This window comes from Podarcis cretensis, assembly GCF_951804945.1.
Source record: "Podarcis cretensis genome assembly, chromosome: 12".
NCBI lineage: Eukaryota > Metazoa > Chordata > Lepidosauria > Squamata > Lacertidae > Podarcis > Podarcis cretensis.
The window spans coordinates 18915370-18924498 of record NC_137181.1 but is presented as its reverse complement, the minus strand read 5'-3'; positions in this window follow the sequence as shown (position 1 = coordinate 18924498).

The following is a 9129-nucleotide window of genomic DNA, read 5'->3' as shown; positions in this document are numbered from 1 at the left end:
GAAAAGAAAGAAGACAAGAAAAAGAAAAGACTTCTGATTCTCTGTCTATCAGCTTTAAAAACCTATGCAAAACTCTTACTCCATAATAACACTTAACTCTTCTACTTTCCACAAACCAACCTTTTTTCCTGTATTCAAAACTTTGAGTTTTCAGATTTGGCAAGTTGTGCACGTGTTACCAGCTTATGCAATACTGTATAGTTTCCTATGTATGCAGATATAGGAATGATTCCCCCCTCTTAAAAATAATATTTGAAAATTCCCTTGCAGTTTTTGTTGTTAAAAAATTCATTCATAATTGTCGCAACATTCACCATGTGTGTACATAGCTGTGTGCATAGGATTCTGAGTTCAGATGATACCACAGCATATACCCAATAATGACCAGTCTGGACCTTCTGTCAATCTAGATTTGAACTTCCAAGAAGTTGCCTGCAGCCTCTGTGCTAGTTCCATGCCCTAAAGGATCATGGTAAGTAAAAGCATACTTGCATTTTATAAGTCAGTAAAGAATCACCTGACTTGAATACCTTATTATCATTCTTTTAGCATTTCCAGAGATCACAAATCACTTGAAGGAGGTTTCTTTCTGCACACCTGAGTCAGAACATCAGCACGAGTGGTCCTATGAATTGCTTGTGAACTTTCCCTTCAGAGTTATAAAGGGGGAAATCATGAAGCATAAAGGGTGTTCATTGCCATAATGCTGCTGTGAGAGTCTCTAGGGAATTGGTTACTCATCTCCATTATTCAGTGCAGAGACTGTGTGTGGAAAGAGGTGTATGAGGGGAATATCTCATGATAGTGCCATCTATACACTAAATTTGAACTGCACTGACAAAATCTGATGTGATGATTTATCTGAGAGAAAAGTAATCTAGTCACAGATATAGAAGTCAACCTCATTAAGATGTAGATGCATATGATGTCCTTGAGGCAGGCAAATACAGAATTTAAAATGGATCTAGCAGAACGAACGTCAAGCCATGTATGAAGGGAGCCAAAAGAAGAGGCTATTGAAAAGCACTTTGGCGGAATAGAAAAACTCAATATCATGACCCTTGAGGATGAGGGGTATTAAAATATCGTTTCCCTGTGATAGCATACCCCAAGGGCTTAAATCAATTCACTAGAGAGGCTGAGCAGTGCATTCATTCCATGGAGATTTGTGGGGATTTTTGAAGCTGCATTAGGCTGCCTACATTTGTTGGCATTCCAAGCAAATAGATTCTGAGCTCAATTCCAGGTGCTTGCATTGGTGTTTAAGGCCCTAAATGACTTACCGAAGCCCCAAATATATGAAGGATCACCTCCTTCCCCATAGACCCTCATGGTAATTCTGATGGCCTCTGAAGCATGAGGGATGATAGCCCAGGAGAAGAGGGCATTCTCTGTAGCAACCCCCAAAATATGAGATGCAACAAGCAGCTTCATTTCAAAGTCTCCGTTGTCTCTCAAAATACACCCCTTTTTCCTGGCCTTCAGCAACTAAGTTTTTCTGATGCAAATTCTTTGCTTTGATAAATTGCATTGTTGAATTTTAATATTGAATGATTATATGGTTGTAAACCCACCCTGGGGCCTTGTGGTGAAAGGCAGGTAAGAAATATCCAATAACTAACTAACCAACTTAATAAATAAATGGCTGATATTGGGAAAGGGGAGACAGAGACCTATGGGTATAGGGCGGCATACAAATCAAATCAAATCAAATCAAATCAATACATACATACATACATACATACATAATTGTCCAGTAGCGCATTAGAGACCAACTAAGTTTGTTCTGGGTATAAGCTTTCGTGTGCATGCACACTAAGAAGTATCTGAAGAAGTGTGCATGCACACGAAAGCTTATACCCAGAACAAACTTAGTTGGTTTTGGACAATTTTTTAATTTTGACTATGTCAGACCAACATAGCTATCTACCTGAATCTAGATACATACATACATACAATACATACATGCAATACATACATACATACATACATACATACATACATACATACAACCACCCACTCTGAGTCTTTGTAATGAAGTCATTCCATCCCCATTAATGCTGTAGCTTTGGTTTCTGAATCTGCATCCCTATAATTCTTTATGGGGCAAGCTCAATATTTTGTAAATGTAACAGTTTGAGTGGAGTATTGGGGGTCATTTTTAAAATACAAGCCAGCAAAAGTCTGAGCAATTTATTCATATCCATAAATGGTGGTGGTTTAAAAATGGCCATCAAATGTATCCTTTGGTCTTAAAAAACATCCCCCACCCCTAGTGTAGTACCAAGGTCAGGCACAGACAAAAACAATGTCAGTTTATGCTCATTGTATTGTAAAGTTATTCTGTGCAACCTTATTAGAATGAGAGCAGCCGAGTGCTTTCAGTACCTGCTAAGGAAGGAAGTTGCTGGGCTCCTCTGCCTGACATTTTAAAAATACATTTTAAAAGCTGTCCAGCACAGAAACCATGACATTTTTGTCTGTACTTTGTAGCAAAGTACATTTATCCACTGGTGGAGGTAGGGGTGGGGGAGCTATGCCTGCAAATTTCACCCAATTCTCTCCAACAGAGAAAAAAGTTGTAGCCACTTTTAAATTTTCCTCTTAATAGGGAAGCCACAAAGCTTCATTTCCCCAAATCATATGGATTCAGACCTGAACCAAATCAGGTAGCCTCTAAAGTGTGTAAGATCAAAGTGCTGAACTGGGGTTAGAACTGGATCTTCTGGTGAGAATTTTGTATACAGAAAATCCCAGGTTCAATTCCTGGCAACCCAGTTAAAAAGGTATCTGGTAGGAGATTGTACAAAATAAATCTCCCTGGGACCAGGAGAGCTGTTGTCAGTGGGAATAGATAGCATTAGAGTAGATGGGGAAATGGTTTGGCTTGTTATAAGGCACCCTTCTAGGAAATCTTTGGATGGGGCAATTTGCCTTTAATGATAAATTATTCGTCCGTGTTATATAATCAAGACAAAAAGCTCTCGATCAATACATGCTGCAATCAAGAGGAACTATCAAGCTGTCATTTGTGTAGGCATCAAGTGGTATTTATTTTAATAGGTTAAATTAATCAACCAACCCATTAAAATCCAGTTGCTTGAGAGATTAAACAAAAGAAACCCCTTTATAAGTGGACTTAGTAAGAGCCCATCAGGGGTTAAAATATTAGAACAATAGTTGATTAAATTGAGCCCTGCCAAGTCGCTGGCAGACAGAAAATGAATGATGGGCAGTGACCTTTTGATATTTGTCTGATTTGATGTTGTTTGCTGTTACTTATTATTTAGTACGTATTGATTAGAAGACGAAGAAATGGTTGGTTGCTATTCAAAATGAGCAGACAATCATAGGCTTGACTTGGTTGGAAGTTAGCTGGAGATTAGAGCAAATGTTAGGCAAACATTACTTGATTTTCATGTCAGAGTCTTTCTGGAAATGGCACAACTTAAAATGGAACAGATAGCGTATTGTTTAAGAAATAAATTTCCTGTTTTTGAAGCTGGGTCACTACTACAGGATGTTTGCTATTGGGGGTGGGAATCTTTGGGGATCCAATTCATGCTGGATGCAGAACAGACTGTGACAGCTATAATAAAGTTAACAATACAACAGCTCAGGGAGGGTGGTGGAGGAAATGCTATGGAGAGAAAACTTCCAGCACTGGATATTCTTTGCATGGATTCACATTGAAATATGACCTTGAATAATTACAATAGTTTGAAGTCCCCCCCCCACCTCATTTCCATACATTTCCTCTCGTCTTCCTAAATCAAAAGGCACAAAGGCATTCGTTTTTTAATTCATTGCACTTTATTTATTTATTTTCCAATATGCATAATACTGAAAAAGTTATATATTAACTATTGCCAGAAAGTCAAACAATGGAAATATGAGAGGATATGGCAGAACATAAACTACTTGTGGCACTGTGTATTATTAATGGACTCTTGCTACGTTGTTGACAAACACCCTAAAAACTTACTAAATCAAAGGGGTGGTGGTATATAAATGGTTTTATGAAATAACTAAACTATAAGCACCCTGGGTACGACTGGGCAGACTTGCGCTAGACCCAGATCAATCCACACACTTGAATTGAGCTCAGCCTTTGCTGAACCACTATGAAGCAGAGGCTGCCCTCTTGAAAACAGTCACAAAGGTGATAAGTGGATCATGTTAGGAAGAGAGCTTCAGGCAGTCTAGAACAGGTTTAGTCAATGTGGTAACCTCCAGATGTTCTTGGACTACAACTTCCATCATCCGAGGCCATGCTAACTTGGGCTGATGGGACTTGGAGCCCAGCAACATGTGGAGTGCAGCCATGCTAGCTATTCCTTGTCTAGAGCCAGGCATCATCCTTTGTATCTTCAGACATACGGTTTACTATAGGAGCACACTGAGCTATTGCCACTGAATTTGCTGAGGAAAGAGCCCTGGACCCTTTTGTCTTTCTCAGCCCCACAGGCCAGAACAAATCACCATGGATACCTTCAATGGAGATCCAGTATCGTTTGATATTTGACACATGAGGAGAACCTTTGACATAGTGTTCCATGAGTTATGGGCATTTGTTAACCTCCCTGGTGCCCTGCACAAATCTTTAGAGACATACAAAATACTTTTATTTGTATGCCACCTTTCCACAATTCAAACCATGCTCAAGGCGGCTTACAACATGAAAGAAATACAGTGGTGCCTTGCAAGACGAAAAGAATCCGTTCCGCGAGTCTCTTCGTCTAGCGGTTTTTTCGTCTTGCGAAGCAAGCCCATTGACGGCTTAGTGGATTAGCGCTATTAGTGGTTTAGCGGCTTAGCGGCTTAGAAAAAGGGGGGGGAGGGGAAAAAACCCGCAGGAACTCGCAAGACATTTTCGTCTTGCGAAGCAAGCCCATAGGAAATTCGTTTTGCGAAGCACCTCCAAAACGGAAAACTCTTTCGTCTAGCGAGTTTTCCGTCTTGCGAGGCATTCGTCTTGCGGGGCACCACTGTATATAATTGCAACATAACAACATAATAAACAATAAATAAAATATTAAAAAACTGCAACCAAACCAAGCAAATCACATGCTCTAAGATAAAGATACAAAAAACTACAGTGGTACCTCGGGTTAAGAGCTTAATTCGTTCTGGAGGTCCATTCTTAACCTGAAACTGTTCTTAACCTGACCTAATGGGGCCTCCCGCTGCCACCGTGCCGCCAGCACAATTTCTGTTCTCATCCTGAAGCAAAGTTCAGGTACTATTTCTTGGTTAGCGGAGTCTGTAACCTGAAGCGTCTGTAACCTGAAGCATCTGTAACCCGAGGTACCACTGTACTACTTTAACAGTCGTCACTTCCCCCAAAGGATCCTGGGAAATGTAGATCCATTAAGAATTCTGAGAGTTTTTAGGAGGCCACTATTCCCTTCCCAAACTATAGTTCCCAGGATTCTATGGGAGAAACCATAGTTTTTAAAGTGGTATGATAGTGCTTTAAATGCATAATCCTGAAGTGACCCAAGTAGACATTTATTTTTTCACTCCCAGAAACCAGCCTAAGTGGCAACTCCCTGCATCAGAAATAATGAAAAGCTGTCTTGACTTCGTCCTCACAGATTGCCACCTGTTCCCACTCAGGCTTCACAGATATTTGCACCCATATGTGAACTGGGAATTAAATGTTTCTCCCACTTAAAGTATGCGGGGGTGGAGAACCCATTTGGCTACCGCATGGCTGACAGCCATTGCACCTGTGAGCTCCTCTTGTAGGTCAAAAGCAGCTGGTCCGCCTCCAACCAGCAAAATACAGAATAACGTTCAAGGGGAGAGTGGAACACAAAAGAATCTGAACCATTTAATTTTCATTTTGAAAAATAAAACACTATTTATTTTGCTTCAATTATAGAGCAATCATGCTCCTCTGAATGGGCCTCACAGACATTCACTACAACTTTTCCTCTTAATTAGATGTTTGTGAATTTAAAGGTTCCTACCGTGACTTGGGGAGCAAACAAAAACACCATTTCTATGTTAATTGAATTCTCTTATTTCCACCCATTTCTCACAATCAAGGCCCCTTGATATATTTAATTCTTTTGCAATGGTTCCCATGGCAACTCTTCTAGGTTATGGTGTAGCCAAAGACTACAATGATCATGCAGCCCAGCCTTGCCAAGAGATACATTTTTCTCCTTCTCTCGCTCGCTTGCTCTCTGTCACACACACATATGCTTCCCCCACCTTCCTTTTTCACTGTGGGAATTTTTCCTTATAACAGCCCCCAAACACTCCTTGCTCCTTGGGGTCCTGTGTGATGAGAGGAAGGGTTTGATTAAATGTTACATGCGCATTATGACATTCCTGTTCACTGTAAAACAGTGTCTGAAAGGAATGGGTTGGAGCAGAGAAGTGTTGAGAAGTTGTTACACTTCCTGCTCTCTGCTCTTTTCCTTCTTCATCCTGCCCCACACCAAAAAGAAACCTGATTTCCCCAACCCGTTCTGTGGAGTTACAGGATAATTTTTTCAAGGTAAGCAAGCAGCTGGTATCCTCTCAGTGAGAGCCCAAAGGCTCTTCCTACACCACATTCCCTTAGCATACAGATTCATAGCATTACTTTAGCACTTACAATATTTTCTAAACCTCCAATCTGGAATGATATAAAATAAACTGCACTGTACCTAGGGGTGGAGAGATCAGTTATTTCCTATTCTGTGTCAGTTTTGTTCCATCCCATTTCCACACTAATCTGAAAGTTATTTATTTTTCTTTTTTAAAAAATTAAAAGTCCACATGAAAATTCACATTTAAATACATTTTTTTTAAAAAAAAACAACCAGTGTATGCCTTTCTAAATGTATGTTATCCAGAAATACAGCTTTTTATACAGCTTGGTACTTTTTCTTCTTCTTGACAATCCTATCGCAAAATTCAAAGATGTGCAAAATCTGAAGGCTAGTTATAGTTTTATCAGTGTATTTATTTGAAAGGTGCAAATTACGTCAGTTTGCTTTAAAATGTGGGGCAAACTAAATTCTTCAAAGTGAACTGAGCTCTTAAGTTTGTTATACACAATGCCAGTATGATGTAGGGTTTAGAGTGTAAGGCAAGGGCAGAGGAGACCCAGGCTTAAATCTCCACCCGGTCATGAAGCTTACTGGCTAACATTGAGCCAATCATCATCTCCCTACCTGGAGTTGCCAAGAATTGTACTTGGGACCATCTGCACGCAATGGGATTTGTCCTCCAGCCTTCCACAACCTGGTGCCCTCCATAGATTTTGGACTTCAGCTCCCATTAGTGCCAGCCAGCACTGACCAAAGGCTTACCATTAGCAATAGGATGGTAGAGGTGGAAGTTGCATAGCCTTCAAAATCTGGAGAGGTTGGGGGAAGCTGCCTTTACCTAACTTGCTGCACAGGATAGCTTTGGTAATATATACAAAGGAATTACAAACAACAGTTAGGGTAGCAAGCTAAGAATACAATTTTTCTAGTCTAACCCGTGATGATCCATTTGGATTCCAACTCCTATCATCCCCAGGCAGCTTTGCCAATGATCACAAGAGCCAGTGTGGTGTAGTGGTTAAGAGCGGTAGACTCATAATCTGGTGAACCGGGTTCGCGTCTCCGCTCCTCCACATACAGCTGCTGGGTGACCTTGGGCCAGTCACACTTCTTTGAAGTCTCTCAGCCCCACTCACCTCACAGAGTGTTTGTTGTGGGGGAGGAAGGGAAAGGAGAATGTTAGCCGCTTTGAGACTCCTTCGGGTAGTGATAAAGCAGGAAATCAAATCCAAACTCTTCTTCTTCTTCATGGATTATAGGCAAGCAATGTATGAAGGGCCTGTGGTTAGACACCTCTGCTCTAGTCTAGTCTTTAGTGTAAATGCTGAATATGCGTCTTTGGAGGACTAGAATATCTTCTACACTGTCTTTCGATGGCTAGTAGAGGTAGTAGAGGTAGGAACTGGGGCACACCCCACCTACTTGAGTAGGGGTTGGAGAGAGGGAGTTTCAGAGCTTGGAATATACTCAACTCAGAAGCCATTTTTGCTGCTGTCTGGGGGACTTGAAGGAGATGCTATTTGCTTTGGATCAGTGAGGATGATGTTTGAAATACTTGCATTGCTGGTGTGCTTTTAGTGTGGCTGCCGCTCTTCTGTGGAATAGCATTCTTATTGAGATATGACAGATACCCACTGTTTGCACTTTCTGCATATAGTTGAAGATATTTTTGTTCCCACAGGATTTCCCAGCTGGTCTTTACCTCAAGGGTCCACTTGTTAGGGTTTCAGTTTTGCTTTAAGTGTACTTATTTTTGTGTGTGTGTTTAGTGTTGCCTTATGTGTAAATCAAGGGACGCGGGTGGTGCTGTGGGTTAAACCACAGAGCCTAGGACTTGCCGATCAGAAGGTCAGCAGTTTGAATCCCCATGGTGGGGTGAGCTGCCATGGTTCGGTCCCTGCTCCTGCCAACCTAGCAGTTCGAAAGCACGTCAAAGTGCAAGTAGATAAATAGGTACCGCTCCAGCGGGAAGGTAAACGGCATTTCTGTGTACTGCTCTGGTTCGCCAGAAGCGGCTTAGTTATGCTGCCACATGACCCAGAAGCTGTACACCGGCTCCCTCGTCCAATAAAGCGAGATGAGCGCCGCAACCCCAGAGTCAGCTACGACTGGACCTAATGGTCAGGGGTCCCTTTACCTTATGTGTGAATCACCTTGAGGGGGGCAGTTTAGAAGGCAATTAATAAATTAATTGTAAAAGTCACGCTCGGCTTAAATATTCAGAAACAAACAGGCATCAACACACACACACCCACACCCACACACACCATAAGACTACCATATCCTCTCACAAGGAAAATATAGTCTCCGGAATTTCTTATTGTTTTGAGTAGTGTGAAATATTAAGCTTTAGCTTTTCAAAATGCTATTGAAACAATAAATAGTATTTACTGTTGCTTTCCATTGTAATGTAAGCCACAGAAATTGCCGCATGACCATTTTCTTTCCTTTGCTCTCTTCCCAAAAACCAGGGCTGCTGGCAATTGAGATGAGCCCAGAATTCTATTCACATACAGCTGCCTATCACAAAGGCCATCACAGCAAATATATTTTTCCCCGCCCCACTGCAGCAATCTCAGAT